Source organism: Dreissena polymorpha, chromosome 11, assembly GCF_020536995.1.
Source record: "Dreissena polymorpha isolate Duluth1 chromosome 11, UMN_Dpol_1.0, whole genome shotgun sequence".
NCBI classification, from domain to species: domain Eukaryota; kingdom Metazoa; phylum Mollusca; class Bivalvia; order Myida; family Dreissenidae; genus Dreissena; species Dreissena polymorpha.
The window spans coordinates 19,764,833-19,784,794 of NC_068365.1; the positions used below are offsets into that span (position 1 = coordinate 19,764,833).

At 35.6% G+C, this 19,962-nt stretch overlaps 1 protein-coding gene across 1 annotated transcript in view; it reads right to left on the reverse strand.

Annotated features, from left to right (window-relative positions):
• LOC127851348 (synaptotagmin-12-like) overlaps positions 1-19,962 on the reverse strand; it is a 47,623-nt gene that overhangs the window by 22,744 nt on the left and 4,917 nt on the right. The gene's annotated exons all lie outside the window — the stretch shown is intronic.

A 19,962-nucleotide genomic window follows, 5' to 3' on the forward strand; every position in this document is an offset into this window, starting at 1 on the left:
ACTGTTGGGTGTATTCCTTACAATAAATAACAATGCATTTATTTTAACCTTGCTTAACATTAACCATTTCATTTTTAATTTAAATAAAAACTTATTAAAAATTTGTTCATAAATCTGTTCATAAACACTTTAACTGCAATTTACAAAATTGTTTTCTAAAAGATAAGTGTTCTTGCATGTTTCTGTTCCGTTGTTGTTGTTTTTTTCGGAGGGGGGGGGGGGTATTGCTTTTGGAAAAATGTATGAAGTACACACAAAGCATACATATACGCCAACCATTAATAGAGATCAGTAGCCAATTGTAAAAATGTGAATAACTGTTGGTTATCTTCAATTTAAGGTTATCTTATTTTGTTAGCAAAAAAATAGATATCTGAACAGGTGCACGTTTTGGTTTAGTTTTGAATAAGAATTAGCCTAGGCATTAGACTTCGGTTATCTTTATCCGAATACGGTTATATTTTGGATTGGTTATTAAAGTTATCCATATTTCCGCGCTCCCACCACCCGAACCTTTTTGCACCAAAATGTCACCATGCATTTTGTGGATCCGTTTTCGCACCTCTTTCGAAATTAATATCAAGGCATATACAGCTTTCGAAATGTTGTTATATACGGGTTTGTATATATCGATGTGACTCTATACTATTAAAACAGACTTAAATTACCGATTGGCGTTTATTTTGTTGGCATAGTCCCCGTTTAATCATCTGCATTTTATACGACATCAAGCACAAAATCGTCTCGCATAAATATGATGCTGAGTAATCAAATTATAATCATATTTGACACGAATGCGACACATCCAGTTATTTGTCGTGGCAAATATGATCTGAAAGTCACACAGCGGGCCTATGTTCATAAATATTTCAAACAGTATGAGCAGAATAATTTATCAAAGATCTATATGAAGAATATCGGCAAATGTGCGAGACGAATAGAATAATAAGTTGGGGACGTGGATGAAAAATGGTTATCTGGCAAGTCGGAGGAATTTATAGGGTGAGCCGAAGGCGAACCCGATAAGACCCTCCGACGAGCCAGATAATCATTCTCCATCCACGTCACCAACCTATTATTCTATTTATCATGTCACATTTTTTATGCTTTTTTTTCACCGTTTATTTACACTGTGAAAGAGTTTAACTGGAGAGTTTTGCTGGAATAATGACGTCATTTCGTCGGAAAAATGACGTCATTTCACAGTAAAACAGAGCGCCTGACGGATATTCGAGGTCACGTGGTCATCTAGCCTTATATATTTTGGGATATTAGGTTACCTGGTTACCGGGCTGAATTAAAGGCATGTGACAGGATAAAGATCGGTATGGTACATACGTATGCCATTGCATGATTTGTGAGTACTTTTACCTTCACATATTTGCGAATGTTAACGAAAGCGCCAAATGAAAACCTGGCTTACGGCGTAAATATGTGCATCGATTTCAACATAGGAAACACACATGATACGGATTTATTATGTTTTATACCAATGTCACGCCGAATGAATGTACATGTACACATTAATTACCTGACTACTTAAATAGTATGTGTAATCGGGAAATGTTCAACGCGTCGGTCGTACTATAATACTGTAAAAGCAGAAATAATTATATCACAGTATAGATTGCTGATATTATCTGCGTTTTCATAAAAAATGTAATTAGATCGGTACACACAGATTCATATAAACAACATTTCATTTTATTCATGGCTCGTAATGTAGATATCTATTTCAGCCAGACAATACATTTCACCAGATGCCAATAGTGTTTGTTTAAAACAGAGCAACATAAATATTTAATATAAGATAATAAGGTAATAAATTAACGCAATTATAAAGCTGAATATAGCAACGGGCATGTAGAGGCATTTACAGGTGAATATATCGAAGACGATAATTTAACTCATTTTCGCGATTGTTGCTTGTGTTCCTTACAATAAATAACAAAACATTTAGTTTAATTTTCTAAACATGAACCATTACATTTTTTTAAACGTGTTTCTGCTGAAATACGTTTGACACTGTTTAGTTTGTTTTGTATTTGTGATAAGGATCATGTAAGAACATAACTGATTTTTATTCCAATTATCATCGAATTAATTAGAAATTATGTCAAATACACAAACCAGCGACATCAAAAGCCCTAAGGAGATGGTTTATAACAGAAATATATATCATTTACAATGATACAAAAATAGCAGAAATTAGTGAAAATAGCTATTGATGATTTGATTATAGCTTGGAGGTTATCGATCTTAAAACAGGATGGGTTAGACAATTTATCCTTCACGAAAGCATACAAGAATTCAAGAGTGCTTTCATGAAATAATTGGCACTGCTTTTATACTTTCGTAAAGTGTATTTCAGGACAAACACTAACGATCAGCTTCAGTCCATGTAATAAAGCTTGTGTTACTAAATAAAGAAATGGAACAAAACTGACATTTTGGGAGTTGTGTTGACATTAGATATAGTGGAATCCTGTTTGTTATTTGTATGTATATAATTTAAACAGCGCCAAAAGGTAAATTAGTACATTGTAATAAAAAATAAAGTTACAAGAGTATGTGTAAACCTGGTCGTACTAATAAATGACAAATGTCTTATCTCAATCACACATTTATGTACCATATTCCAGTTATCCTTATACTTATATAATTATGATGATTAAACTTTGTTTCATTCAACGTTTTGTGGTCTGGTAAAACTGTACAATCACAGTCATATTAAAAAAACAATAATAGGGATAACGTGATAAATGACGTTAAAATATTTGTTATGTAATCTTTATCGTTGGTCATCAAAAGGTGGCTCCATCTTATAAGAAAGTTTCGATGTAGCTAATTTTAGCACCAGCGTTGAACATAACATTTCCCCAAAATATGCAATCAGAAAAAATAAAGTTACAAAATAAAGTTTAATCATACAATAAATGATTGTTGAGCATATGCAATTGTACGTTTAATGAATATAACTGACGGACCAACCTACAACAAACAAGCACATTATCGTAAAATACATCTTATTGATACAAATAAAAAAAAACTTTAATGTTTCTTTATTCAACTAGTTTGCAAACAGAACATCACATTCCGACTTTTGAAATTTGTTAGTTTATCGAATATACACACCGTGGTTTCAATTAATGACGTCAAACAAGCAATCCTGTGTAAATAAGAACCTGGATCATCATTTTGAGAACTATTGAATACATTTAAGTTAGCATTCCTACACAAGAATGTTCATCATTTATTTGCAATAAATAGTAAGCTAAAATACTGTCATAGAGAATTATTAATCTAATTGTAACGAAGTTATATTGCCTGAGATGAGTTGAATGAACAAATAATGAATTTTAATGACTGTCATCAATCAGCATTATGCAAACGTTGTTTCACCTCAAATGTTGTACAACTTCAACGTAACAATGCATATATTGCTTCGTTTTTTTAATGGTATAAATTCTCTTTATGTGTAACAAGAATATAAGCTTTACTCAAAATAAGTGTTGTACTATGGTTTTAATAAAAATATATCATTGTCGACTGTATACATTACTCATTAACACTGAAATACAGTATAACCTAAAGAAGATATTATCATACTTATTTTGTAATCAAAGCATGCCAAGTTTTGGCACAAACTTGACGAAGCCAATTATTTCCTTTCCAATAAATAATCTTTCGGCTGAAAGCTGAACGTCTGTTCATAAATATTTCAACCGCCATCGGTTTATGTCTCAAATAGTTCTGCGTAAACATTGACTCTCGTAAAACATCAATACATTTAATGTCTTGTTCGGAGACAGTATTTCATAACGATTTAGTATACAGACGTTGCTTGTACTTTTAATGTTGCTCACTGTATGCGTTAATATGAGGTATAATAATATGTGTAACATACGTGTGTCTCAAAACAATCAACAAGAGGAGCCTGATGATTGAAACTTAATACGCCTCCTACATACATCCAAAATAACTTGTTAGTTATTCTTTTGCGGTTTGTTGCCAGGCAACTGAGCGAGGAGATCAAATCCCACAGGAAACCTATGGCATCGGGAACTCAAAGGACGCAGTATGCACATAGACCAAATGCGTTATGTACACATTTAATTATGAATTATAAAGTATACATGTAAAGCTCATTGATTAAAACCAGTGCTATGATTCAATATTTCTGAATTGTGTTTTCAAATACCAACTTGCCGCGATGAATGAATTCTTGTGGTTTAACAGCTCTTATTAGTTAATATGCATTTTATAATACGGTTGTAAATTCACTGAGAGTTTCCGACAATTAATAATCGGAATCTTACATATACAAATAATACTCTTATACTGATCGAATGCGCACTTTTGTTTTTCCAAACACATCATTCTTCCAACTACGCTATCTGTATTTAATTAACTGTTTTTTAGTTGGATAATAGTTTCTATTGTGTTTAATCTGGCCGTAATCTCCATTCAAACAGTTTTGAACTTTGTATGCAATATAACAATGCTGCACAAACATCATATTGTATATCTTACCCATACCTGGTTTATTAACCATGCACTTGTTACATTATTTTGTCTAATTAATGACAAGCCCTTTCGCCTGTGTTGACAACTTTTCCAAATGCGCTAAATGTAAAAAGATAATCGATAACCGTCACAAGAACATACCTAGGACACCGGTCTCTGTCATATACTAAATCATTTGTTTGTCAGACAATAGATTTCCTCCGCATTTCCTTTGGATAAGGTATATTCAAGAACGCAAGGATCAATACAATTATTTATCGACTAAAATGAACCCATTGTGTACACACCGGTCTTACTGACCTGTGTACTAACGCGAAAGGAATTGTGGGTAGCACTTCTTTTACGAGTGAAAAGTAAAAGCAAAAGTATGTCAGGTAATCGTACTTCTGATTATCGCTATCAGTCTTTATAGAGAATTAAAATCACATTAAATTATAATTTAATAACATTTCTTTAAACAACATTCCATTTTAAACACACAATAAAAAACGATTTTTCTTTCATTATTAACATTTTCATTCATACGCAGAACTAAGCAAAATTCCCCAAACCAGTGGAATGTGATGCGTCTTAGTATAGAGGTGACAATAACGTAGTGACGTCACCATCTATGTATAGAATGAAACGAACCCATATTACTGTGTCTTACATGTCTGATTGCCATCGATGTTAAGCAGACGAAATTTTGTGAATATGCAAAATAAAATCAAAAGCATTTTGGTAAAAATCTGATCAATTACTTATGCTAAATCGGCAGTATTAATCATATGGCTTGAAAGAGACAGTTTTATGGCATACGGTTTTGATTATTATTTTCAAAATATCGCATCGACGTGACGATATTCATCAGAAACAAGTTGTTCATTTTGTTTTCTTAGACAACCTAAATGTATTATTGAATATCTTACATACTATTCTAAAGAAACAGCAAATGCAACAATACAATTGTGTAATACACAATATAATACTGTTCTTTAGTGAATATAGTATTCAATTCAAACAAGAGAGCTTCATGAGATAAATCTGTACAAAGCATCATGTAGCCAACATATGTTGTTATTGAATTTCAGACAATTCCGAGACAAATATTGACAAAGTCAATAAGGCTTCTTGTGGTAATCTGATTACAGTGGGAGTGTGGGGATTTTATTGAATACAAAGACAAGCCAACATGTAATGTGTGTATACCTCGATAAGTTATTTTATTTAGATTGTTAAAGCTGCATTGTGTAGAGTACGATTATATTAAATATTTATTGATACTTAAATTAATTACGCAATCATGATAGTCGACCTAAAACGATACCCCTATTGTATTTAAACATGTTTTTACTGTGTTTTCTTTCGTTACGGTTTCCCTCCTAATAATGGTTCCGATTATTCTTAAGTCCCATTATTTTTATATTCAAATATGTTTGCACATACATTTCAAAGTGAATACGATTACTTTACGAAATAAACGAGTTTGTTTTAAACACATGCATAACTAGTCTGAATAATACATCGTCAACAGCTAGTTTCCAACCACATTCCCTCTAGTCTAGGACATTTCATACACTTTACGACATCTCCTGCAGTCAATTGCATCCCCTCACTTTACGACATCTACTGCAGTCAATGGCGTTCCATCAAGTCAACGACTTTCCTTCAACCAAATTAAATTGGCAATGGTCATTTTGCAGGGCAACTTTGGCAGCGATTATTTGAAAATTTATAACAAACATGTTCATAATAAAATGCGAATTATTCCAACTGAAGTATAAATATACTTGCAATAAATATATACTCAAATATAAATAGAAATAATATGTATATAACAATAGAATTAACGCATAAGTCAATGTAATGCTGATAACTAAGACTACTACGTCTTTAAATATTCTTTACAACCAAGGCAATTTAACACATAATCATATCATAAACGTAAAGATATATGCGACATGATGAGTGTGTCTCTCTGCGGCACACACAACGGAAATTACACACGCTCTATATATCATAACGCGCTGATCTCTCGGTCGCATTGGTATTTTTATGATAAAGCATTGCATTGTACAAGGGCGAAGACATGACGCATGCTCATAAAGTGCACATATCGACGAAAATATTGATTTACGTGCAAGCGTGTTTTTTTTATATAGAAAATATAGTTTAAATAAATGTTATATAAGAAATAGAAACAGTAGTTCCCTAACATGTGTGCGATTTAATTAAAAGAAAACTTTAAAATACCCTGCTCTCGTTATTTTATGTGACATCTAAAAATGTTTATGCGATAGTACAATGTTCAATAACATACAATCAAACCTCTTTTAAGACAAACAGCAGAAATAGTTTGATAAACCCTTAGTTTATGCTGTTTCGCTCTAAAACTATAATTTTGAAAATAAACTCATATATTTCATATATTATATGCCTTTGAATAGAAAGCTTGTTTGTGTTAGCTTTTATTGTGAAGCAAATGAGGACGGTTAAAACAGCTCGATTTCCGCGATTTTTCAATTAATTGTCTGGTCCTCATTTATTTATACGTCGTAATCGAGTGAATTTTTTGTTGATTGTATGCATCATAACGCATCCGCCAAACATTTTGCTTGCAACGCATTGTCATGGGATTCTTCTAAGCACAGTGTGTCTGTGTAAAACATCGCTAGTAATGCAACAGGAACTAGTTGCGTGGCAACAATCTTGACTTGCCAAGTCACAAAGAAAACCGTTTTTACACTGCAAACGTATCTACAATCATGTTATTTCCACAAGTTTTAAGTCATGTTTTAAGTAGTGTGATTATGCCGCAGCAACAGTCATATGCCATACATTTTGGCACTGACCAATTATATAAAGATTTTAGCCACCAAATCAATCAATCTTAGAATTAAATTTCGTTTTGAATAATCTACGAATATATGCGGGCTTAATAATAAAGTTGTTCACGGAACATTCTATATGGACCATCATTTCTTCGCCCAAGAAACGGCAATGGTAAATTGTCAGGAAACACATCCTTTCAGATACGGAAAGGAATATGAACTATGATAATTAAGTATATCGGCGGCAGGATAGATTTAAGTTATTAAATAAGCACCAAGTATTATTTCAAATGATAAAGTAGTCAACGTATTAGTAACATGATTTCATTCACATGTATGAATAATTAAAAGCAAACTTTAGAACTTCCTGCTAATCTTAGTCTCATGTGATCGCTTAAATATGTGTTATTTTGCTCAATTTTTATTTTATGTCGTTGTCTGGTTCTGATAATAAACAAAATGTTTTATACTTTATGCTATTGAATTAAACTGTGTCTTGTGTGTTTGCTTTCATTTTGAAGCAATATAGCCTTTTGAAATATAAATTAAAAACAACGTTTAAAAGGTGTATTTTTGGCAATATGTTTATATCGGTTTCATTTCTTTCTCCACTGAGATTGAGTAATTTTGGTTAACTGCGTGAACATAATGCGTCTATATATTTTCCTTGCGGTCTATAAAAGGAGATTCGTTTCCGCACAATCTATCAGTATAATAACCCCATTGACATCAAACGGAAATAAGTTGCCTTGAAACAAATGATGAGCGCACAAAAACTCTCATTCTCTGCTAACATATATACAAAAGAAAGACTCTCACTTGTACTAGGGTTACATTCATGTTTTCAGCAGAGATGTTGAGTTCAGAACGTGAATTTACTTCCAGTTGTACATTAATATGTGCAAAAATGAATTTAGTACCAAATCAACTGTACATAATTAAATCATTTTTTAAATGGCACACCTTGAAGAAAAAGAAGATTATTTTTCAAAAATACATTTTGTGTGTAAAAAAAATATGTTAAATAATAATAAACTAGTACTTCGAAGATTTGAGTACTTTAATGAATGTTTGATACTATTAAGTATACTTTCTTAATGTACTCCTTTGTCAGAACCAAGTTAATCGTGTGTATGAACATTGAACGATTTAAAATTACGAAGCGATACACTATAACTGATTCCATGGGTTTACTTTGGTAGAAAAGATATTCATTTTAATCGATTTCTGCAAAGTATATTTGGGATTGGCGATTGAAGGTTATGTGATACAGAATACAGTCTTCGAATTCTGGACGTGTAAAGAAGATGTTTGATTATTATGGTTTCCACGTATTTGTGTTCCATTGTATTGCGGCCAGATAATGACCAGCTTCTTTAACAGACACGCGACGTTAACATTTTACGCGCTTATTTCTGAATATGCTAGCGCTACACTTATGTAATTGATAACCTTAGAGAGAACTTTTGGCCGTGGTTACACGGAACCTCTTGAAATTCTTTGGTCATTAGACGGGGAAACTTTATACTATATTCCCTATGGGAAATGCATATTTAAGAACCCGATTATCAGGACAGCTGCGTATTGACCGAACTCGGAGTCATGTGTAGTCCACTTCTAACATATCTGGTTACCAATGATCTCGTTAAATCTTTATCTAAATAGTGTATACCCATGTACACGAGATGTATCTTTCAAGGGTATTGTATATCCTAAGAACAACTTGTACGCAGAGGTAAATATTTGCATTTGTATTGGGCCCTCACTTTCGATGACAAAGGCACTCAGGCATTAATGTATTTGGAATTTTCTTCAAGTTCACATTAAGGTCTAATTAGCAACCCTATACAGGCCTATTTTGATCTCAATGATATATTCGGTAAACACCCTATAATTTGGCTCGAAATCATACTTTTTCCCTGAAAGTCAAAGGTCACAGATGCGGGTCAATCCATACAGTCATGCATCGGCAAAAGGCTCTGTCAATAAACTATGATATATGATAAGTATAAGCACAGTTTATAAGTATAACAACCTTCAAGTAATCAAACAAAATGTGTTGCCTGGTTAAGTGCGTGCATCACAATGCATCTTCCGTATCTTTTTCTTCCCCTAAATGGAGTATAACACAATGTTAGTAATGCAATGGAAATTAGTTGCCTGGCAACAATCTTGACTTGCCACATTTCACAGTTTACAATCCCAACAATAAAAACGTATTTTCAAATCATCCTTCTTGCACAAGTGTTTAATTCATTCTTTCAGTAGAGTGGTTTTGCCTACGCATCACACTAATGCCTTTAAAATTTAACACTGCCAACTTATATGCAGATTTTAGCCATAAGCAAGTTATCTTGAACGGCAGTTTCGTTTTGCTAATCTACGGAAATATGTTGGCTTAATGTTGGATTTGTGAAATCAAAATGCTAAATAGATCACTATATTCGATTTACTTTGCAATGGCTAATTGTCTAGGAAACTCGTCTATGCATCATGATAAGTGTGTCTCTTTCGGCGGAACTTATATTGCAACTTGTATCAGAAATAGCAACATATTTGGATTGGTAGAAATAAAGTTGTTAAATAATGAAATTTCGTACGCATGCTACAAAATTAGTATACTGACTTGATTTACTTCAAAGACAGAATCATTAATGCACGTGTATAAATATTTCACGATTAATAATCAGTTCCCTTCTGAAAACAGAAACGCGACGACGACAGTTTGTACGAGTATATCTGAATACGGTAGCGCTGTAATAAGGACGTTGAAAACCTTAGAGAAACTTCTTGAACGGAACCTTACGAAATTCTTTGGTCATTAGTCACAGTAACGTTTTGGTATATTCCCTATAGGAAATGTATATTCACGAACCCAATTACCATTACAGCTGTGTATTGACCCAACTCAAAGTCAAACGTATACGACTTCTAAATGGTCTGGTTACCAACAATTTCGTATATGCTGCATCTGAAAAGTGTATACCCATGTTCATTAGATGTATAAGTCACCCATTGTAGTATACCTACGCGCATTTTTACACAGCTTAAAAACTTTATAATAAAAGCTTTTGGATAATGGTATACTAAAATAAAATCACTAGTATCTAAGTACAAATAAAGCATGGAACCGTATTGCAAAACAATTAGTTTCTATAACACAACTTTCATTTATGATTAAATATTTTACATCCTCTTCTAAAGAGACAACAGACACAATTAACGTAAACAAACACACTTTTATGGTATTTTGAGCTTATTTTTAGTGCGATGCTCACAGGAGAAATTAACGAGATAAAGCTGTGAGAAGTCGCATTGCAACCACTATATGTTGTTCTTGAAGTTAGGATAATTCTAACACACATATTTACAATTAAGCTTATTGTGGTAATCTGATATTAGGGGTATCGTGGCCATTTTATCGCATGCAGGGAAATACAATAGGCGATATGTGTATACTATGATTGATCTTTAAGCTGCAGTGTGTAGTCAACGAATATATTTACTTATTAAAGATAAAACAATACGCAATAAAATAACTCGATCTATATCGATACCTCTACGTAATAATGTTTATGTTTTGTGCTGCATTGTTCGGGTTTTGCCTCATGATGCTTAAACTGTTTCTATAGGTAAGTCATTTGTATATTCAAATATATTCTTACGAGCATTTCAAAAAGATTAACGATTAGTACATGAACGGATTTTTTTTAAACAAAACACATGTATAACTACTATGAATATAACCTCGTAATCAGTTCCATTGTTAATTTTCAATGACAGTGCCTCCAGTCAATCACATGTCCACCAGTAAGTTAAATTGCAAATGATGAGATAGTAATACTAATAGTTTATGGAAATCCTTGACATCTATTCAGTTACACACACAAAAAACACGAAAATAATTGAGAACATTATGCTCTCAATACTATATGTGACATTCTTAAAATGTGTCGCAGTGGCGCAGTAAGTAGAGCAACTGGTGTGTGCTTTAAATTCTGAAGCATGGTCACGAATAATAAAATAAGATGGTTTCCATTTGTATAACTTATATTAATGAAAATATAATTCAACATGTTTTATTGTCGACGATATAACATTTGATAATTCCTGACATGTACAAACTTGCATTTGAATTAATTAAAACTTCAATTAAATAGTGAAATATATATTCCTCGCAAAATGGTTCAGTGTCATTCACGTGTACGTTTGAGAAAGTTTTATTTAATTGAATACTAAACATGCCTAAGAACCATTTTAAGAAAATTCTTTACTTCTTTCAGATAGATAAGATGTTGTTGTTTTTAAAGAACGTTGAAGATGAATCCTCGTTTGAGTTTGGTTGATGGTCACAATACCAAACATGTGCGGTTTTCTCCGGGTACTCCGGGTTTCAAACCCACAACACAAGATCACGCCAAAATTAAAATATCTTTAAGTAAAATAACACAAGGCTGGATATTGCAGCTATAATAAAAATAATCACAACATTCGTACGAAAAAAAAAGAAATTTAGTTAGGGTGCTGGCACACACTTCGTGTCTTCACAAAATACAGATTCAGGCATTGAAGGACGTTATAAACTTCAAAATAGACCCACCAACACAACGTATCAGTATAAAAACCTTCAAGCAATCCAACGAAAATGTGTTGCATGGCAACTCATTTGTACGACCGTCTTCTTTTTGTGGCAGCATATCAAAAGGAACTCAGCTTGGCCCAGCATATCAGTAAAACAACCTTCAAGTAATTAAACGTAAATGTGTTGCCTGGCAACAAATCTGAACGACCAAATATCTGAGGAAATATATTCATATACTGCAACGTTATATACAAATTCTGCTTCTTTACATTTTAGCCTTGTCTCATTTTATTAAGATTTTAGCCAATAGCAGTTGTTTTATCGTCATCATATATATTTAACTTTTGGTTTGGTTATGTTCGCGTAATAACGGATTCGAGTACTGACCATGAAATATGGAGCTTTTCTTTAATGAGATCTGTTAACGCTTATGTACTTAAAAATGTTGGAAACTATATAAAATATGCGCTAGATATAAAATTTAGATGTTAATATCTCGTTGCTTGAGGGCCAGAAGTGATAATGGGCCCACAGAGTGAAAAATCGCCCCGAAGTCGGTAGGCCTGAGGGCGATTATTCACTCCAGGGCCGATTATAACTTCTGGCCCTCAAGCAACGATGGTATTAACGTTTTTAATACTTTATCCCCGTTAACTGTTCTATTTATTACAGAACCAGCTTTATGTACTTAAATTTTCATTCAATTGATCAAGCAATTCCTAACGTATCTCATGTGACGTAATTTCTGTGACGAAACACAGTTTTAGCTAGACTTTCTGGATTTTAGGGACAACAATTGCGTCGTGGAGGATTTATATTAAACAGTAAAATATTGTTTAGCATCGAAAGAATCCAAAATTCCAAAACTTATTTCGGATTGTGTGTTTGTCATGCATTATTAGGAATCAATTTTGTGTAATCGCTCCGACAAGTCATTCGATTTCGTAAATCGTGTTTTTGGTTTCAGTGGTTAGCATTCGATACAATCGTTTAAATGTGTGATTTAAAATCAATAAAAGGACGGAATAGCACATTGTTGCATGGCCAAACGTGATAATCACCTTGCTTTGACCGATGATCACATGCATTCGAGTCAATTTTGTTACTGTATATAGTAACATAAGTATTAAAATATTTTACCGTGTAAAATATGTAAAACATTCTCTATGAAACATTCCAACTGAAGTGAACATATTCTTTAAATATATTCAAATTAAATTCCGTAGGCGTAATCAAAATATACGTAAAATATAAATATTAATTAGACATATATAACAAACAGATGTATATATATATTATATAAATATTACATGGCTGACAGGGTGACAGTAAATTTGTCAACTTGAGGAAATTCTGTCAACCGAGGCGAAGCCAAGGTTGACAGTATTTTTCCGAAAGTTGACAAATTTACTGTCACCCTGTCAGACATGTAATATTTATTTTATTATACCGAATAAACTATTCAAACATGAACAATTTATATGAACCATGAACAATTTTAATATTCAATAATTGAATATAATTTCAGCAATGAACAACCATTAATATGTTGAGTGGCTCAGATTTACGGGCAGAGCAAAATGAACTTCGCTTTATGCGGCACCGACCTAGTAATCAATTTATCACATCAATTTTCTTAGTCGTCAATTATTTCTTTAAAAATATAGATCTATAACAGAACCAGCTTTCCGTACTTAATTTTCATCACTTGATTACGCAATTTATGACGTACTTGTGTGACGTCATTTCGGTGACGAAACATTTTGGGACTACAATATGGACGTGGTGGTTTTTGTAACAGTAAAATATTTGTTTAAAGCATCGAACGAATCCAAAACGTATTTCGGATTGTGTGTTTGTCCTGCATAACACCTTCAGAACAGACACTGGAATTGTATATCGTTGTAACTTTATTGTTATTAGCATTGGACTAAAGTTGCCTTTGAGGTAAGCGTGTCGTTTATACTAAATTGATTTTCTTTTTGACTCCTGTCAAAGCTTAAATAATGGCATTAATCTATTCTACAGCACAGTTTCAGCTGCAATCGATATTTTAATTATCCAAATACAACGGACACGCAAAACTGCGTACTGCGCATGCGCGAATGGGACAGTATAATTTTCGAACATTTCGCACGTGATTGCTAAGGCAGCGGGATACAGTATTTTTTTGTCAGTAATTTTTTTCCCGCTGGTGGCACGTGATTGCTATGGCAGCGGGATACAGTATATTTTGGACAGTAAATTCATTCCCGCTGGGTCTGACAGGATTTCTATGTCACGATGGCCTATGGGAGTTTAGCATTGTGAATAAAAGTGAGGTATAATAAATAAATAAATAAATATATATATATATATATATATATATATATATATATATATATATATATATATATATATATATATATATATATATATATATATATAATGAATGCATCATTCAAGCCAATTCTTAAAACTAATAAAATTTTAATATCGAATGAAACTGGGGCAATTAAACTTATTATCATACCATGTACTTAAATAAATATGCGACATGAGAGTTGTGTCTCTCGGCGGCCCAATAATAGAAACGCCTGACGGAAATTGCACACGCTATTTAGTCTATAACTCATAATGCGCTGATCATGCGACAGGATTGGTATTTAATGAAATAGTTCAATTATGAAGGACAAATAATTCCATCACGAACATAACGCATGCTTATATAGTGAACATACATATATTCACAAACATGCATATTTTAAGCGAATATTGTTTTAAAATTATTTACTCAAAAAAGTAACATCAATTACTTTACATATATGTGACTAAATTAAAAAAACAACACCAATCTGCTTTCATTATTATGTTAGACATATACAATAGTATATGTGATATATTGTGTGTCAATAACAGAAAATCTAACCTCTTCTAATAACAAATAGATACTTTGTTTATAAACAATAAGTATGTATTGTTCCGCTTTAGAAGTTCTGATTTTGAAAATTAACTAACATTCATTAAGTATATGCCAAGTTAACAGTTTATGTGTTAACTTTCATTGTGATGGTAATTGTGACGTTTGGAAATGAATATAAATGTTAAAAAAAATAAAAAATAAAACGGTTCGATTAATGCGATGTCTTAAATAAATTGTATGGGTTTCATTTCTTTCTCAGTTGAGATTGAGTAATTTCCGGTTAAATGCGTGCATCATAATGCGTCTCCCGTATCTTTTCCTCGAACAAAACAGGCTTATGAGACTCGGCTCAGCACAGCGGTTCAGGATAGCACAATGCTGGAAATTCAACGAGAATTAGTTTCCTAGCAACAATCTGGACTGCACAAATCTCAGAGGACACCGTTCACACACGCATCTACTAATCATGTTTCTTGCACACGCGTTTAAATCATCATTTCTGTCTACTTGAATTGAATAAATGAGTATAGCGTTGTGTTTTTCGTTTTAATGTCGTCCGTTCTCAATCATAACAATATATCAACTGAAACAACAATAACAAGATGACGTGTATGTATATGAATTTATTCGGCGGCGTCACACAACGGCGCGCCAACGGCGGCGTCACACGACGGCGCGCTAAATTCCCAACATTCTCCGGGCCGCGAAATGTTAATATACACTTACAAAATATGCTTATTTAAATAAAATAATTAAATCTACTGATGTTTTTAAAACTTCAAATGTCCAAAACATCAGAAAAGAGTTCAACACTTGATTGCACACAATAAAAGTCAGTTGTCGTCACAGTGTACTTCTAGCGGGTATAATTTGACGATAGGTCTCGTGGTGATTCCACCTGATGTACGGAGGCGCGCGGCCCTCGTCAACCCATCCTTTCCGGTGAGAAGCTCGTCTACCACGTCAAGGGTCCACTGAAGTCGTGGTTTGAAGTCGTCCTGCACGATAACAACGTCGCCCAAACGTATCATCTGATGGTTGTTGCCGCCTTTCGTCTTATGGTGCTCGCGTAGTGACGTCAAGTATTCACGTTTCCAGCACGCCCAGTATTGGTCGATGACTCGTCTGTGTTGGTCAAGACGCCGTGTTGCGTTCTCTCTGGTATGATTGCGCCAAATGATATCGTCTACGTCGGGAGTGTCGTATGTAGGCAGTGACGTCATCCGCTTGCCGTACAACAGATGAGCGGGTGTTAACGGCTCTGGATCTTCACGTGATGTTGAAACGAATGTGAGCGGTCTGTCCTTGATAATTGCCTCTACTTCAGTGACGACGGTCTGCAGTGTATGTAAGTCTACTGAAGCATTACCAAGTACTTTCTTTATGGTCTTCTTCGTGATGCCTATTAGCCGTTCCCACCAACCACCATACCAAGGTGCGCGTTGCGGTATGAACTTCCATTCTGTGCCCCGTGCTGCAAGACACGCCTGAGTATTGTGTGTCATTCGGTGAATGTGACTCGCCGCAGCTCGGAAGGTGGTCGCATTGTCTGACATCATAATCTTCGGTACAGAGCGTCGGCTGACAAACCGTCTAAATGCCAGCATGAAGGTTTCTTCTGATAAGTCGGGAACAACTTCAAGGTGCACGGCTCGGGTACTGGCGCAGGTAAATAGGCAAATGTACACCTTATGTATACCTGTTTTCTCTCTGACGTGAAGGGCGCCCGTAAAGTCTACGCCGGTAACTGTAAACGGTGCCTCGTCAGAAACTCTGTCTTTCGGAAGTGGAGGGAAGGTAGGCGCTCTGTAGGGTCTGCTGTTGATCTTCAAGCACGTAGTACATATCCTTAAAATACCATTGACTCGCTGGCGAATTGAAGGTATCCAGTATTTTTGCCGTATGTGAGTTACTGTCTGCAAAACGCCGGCATGTAACTGGCTGCAATGAGCGTCTCTTATGATCAATGTCGTAAAATGGCTGCGTGTAGGCAGGAGATACGGGAATCTTGTATCTGCAGGTATTCGTGCGTTGTGAATCCTCCCGCCACAGCGAATGTCTCTACATTGTCAATGTAGAGACGTAATTGCTTAATGATCGACTGTCGTATGTTGTTATTTTTAAGCTCTGTCATTACGTCAGTGTAGCTCAGGTTTTGGACACTTCGTATCAATGCTTTCTCAGCAAAGTTCATCTCATTCACAGAAATACAACCGAGTTGTCGAGTTTCAGGTGTTGACCGGCAATTTCTTACGAAACTGTATACGAAAGCTGTAGTACGAATTAATTTCCGGTAACTGCTAAATCTTTCGCAATCGACAATGATGTAAGAATCAGTTGCTGACATCAGGTTGGAGGTCTGTACGCAAACGATTTCATCATTATCATCATCTTTTTTTTCTTTTTTCTCTTCTGTTTCCAACAACACTGTCGTGATTGCTGCTGTATTCCACGACGGCCATTTACTTTTGTCATTCAGCCATTGGGGACCTTCTCTCCAAAGAATGCTTTTCTTAAGTTGAGACGCAAAGATGCCGCGTGTCTGGAGATCCGCCGGATGGTCGACTGTCGGACAATACCGCCATTCCGCGTCTGGGATGAGCTTCCGGATCTCTTCTACTCTGTTTTCAAAACGTTTTAATTGTTTTGTAGAATGTATCCAATGCAGCGTGATCTGACTGTCAGACCAGCAGACTACTCTCTTGCATAGAACAGCTTTCATCACGTGCTTGGCGACACGTGCGCCAATGAGCGCCGCCATTAATTCCAGCCTCGGTAGAGATAATTCATTTACTGGAGCCACTCGGTTCTTGGCAAAGACGAACGCTGAATTCGACGATGTGTTCAGGTATGCGACTGCGCCGTACGCACGTGTACTGGCGTCAACAAACACGTGTAACACGTAATCTTCATCGACCATGTTCGGTGGGTTGTCCGGAAAATACTGTCTCAGGAATGATGTCGTCATAGCTTCATTTAAGTCTTCTGCGATGTGTAGCCCAGTGCCCCAGATAAGCTGCGTATCTGCGTCTTTTACCCTATTAAAATGTTCAAAAACGCAAAGAAATACAATATCATGCGTATTGAAAACGCAACCAATTTGACTTTTACGCAAACTCGTCAAATGGGATGCGTACAATACAATGGCTTCGATCGAAAATGCTTTTCTCATGTTCGGTATTTTCTCTTTTGAAGTATTATCGTAACGAGGCGATGCTTTCATTCAGCAAGCACCTGGATGTTGGAGCAAGAAACAGTCAAAGTAAATAAAACGCTCTGCGGACTAGATTTCATAGTAAAATCAAGCGTCTGACCAAATAATTTACGACGACATACATGCGCTTTCAATCTGACTTAATCCGTCGTTTAAAACTCAGTTCACCCTATTTCAAGAATGAAATCACCCTATTTTTCAAAATCAAAGGGTGAAAACCCTATTTCCCAAATAATTATCTGGACCACTGGTAGCCAGGTGTTTTGTTCACGTTCCGGAATTGGTGTGTCCCACGCATACTTCCGCTTCCATAGGTCCTGAATCAGCAACTTTGCACGAATGGTGACTGGGGCCAACATGCCAAGCGGGTCAAAAATCGTCGACGTCTGCTGTAAAATTCGACGCTTAGTAGCCTTTGTCTTGGAATTTATGGAGCGCATGACAAATGACATCTGGTCTATTTCCGGTTCCCATAGCAAACCTAACACCTTTATCACAGCATCCCTGTCTACGACACCTTCAGCTTCTGCCATAGTCCTCAGTTCGCTTGAATTTGACGTCCATGATCTCAGGTTAAAGCCGCCGGCTGCCATCAACTCACGTGCCTGGCGGAGGTACTTCAGTACATCAGTCTCTGATGTGAAACTTGAAACGACGTTGTCGACGTATAGGTCATTGCTGATTGTGCTCGCAGCTGTGTTGTCTTTGTTCAGGGTCAAGTGCTTCAAAATTGTTGCGCTTAGAATAAATGGGGAACACGTTGCTCCGAATAAAACAGCTCGGAAACGGTATGTCGTCAGTGAACTGCATGGGTCTGTTGGGTCCGACAGCCAAAGGAATCTTGTGACATCACGATCATCTTCATGTAGCATTAAGTTGAGGAATGCCTTCTCTATGTCAGAGACAACACCGTACTGTCCTATTCGAAACTTCATCAGAAGCAGTGTCAGATCATTGAGTTCCGGTGGCGTTGACATTAAACAATCATTGAGACTGGCACTTCCGGTTACTTGTCGACAACTACAATCGTAAACAATTCTCATTGGAGTTGTAGCAGAGTCCTTTTTAACCCCATGATGTGGAATATAGTGAATACGAGCCGAGGTGCTATCGTTTTCGACCCGTTCAATAAATCCGCATCTCTCTTGGTCATTTATGATCTTTCTATAACAGGCAAGTGTTGCTGGGTCTTTACTAAGTCTTCTTATGCTACTTTCTGTTCTCTTCCTTGCTATTTCGTAATTTGTAGGTAGAGTAGAGTGTTCCTCTTTCCATGGCAATCTTGCTGTGTATTTACCGTCAGAAAATGTTAAACACGTATCTTGGTAGCTTTTCATAATGTCGACTGCGCATGCCTGTTCTGCGTCTTCCGGTTTGATGCCTAACGTCTCAATATCCCAGAAGCGTGATACATCTGTAGCTACATGTGCAGTGATAACATCCATAACGCTCGTTCCATGATTTGCGCTTTCCGGAAGTGGCCCTGATAGGAAATAGCCGATGCGAGAGCTGACGGCTGTAGGACCATCGCCTCGTACTACCTGGTCTCCCACGATCTGCCAGTAGAAATCTGCACCGACGAGTAGAGAGATTTCAAATGAATCCTCCATCGTCACCGGATGTGCGAGTTGCAGCCCTCGTAGATACTTCAAACTCTTGATAGACTGTCGACAGCGGTTCATTAATGGTTTCGCAATTACAGGAACGATAAGTACCCGAATGGGAATCATACATCCATCTGTTGCCACGATATTGATGGTTGCTGTATGAAGACGCCTGACGCTGTGTGCGAGATCTCCAAAAGATGACAAGTTGATGACGTCAGTTCCGTCATGTTGCAACTGCAGCTTGTCGGCTTACTTCTGCGTAATGAATGATCTCTGCGCACCTTCGTCCATGAGTATATTGGCCTCAGCGTACCGTCCGC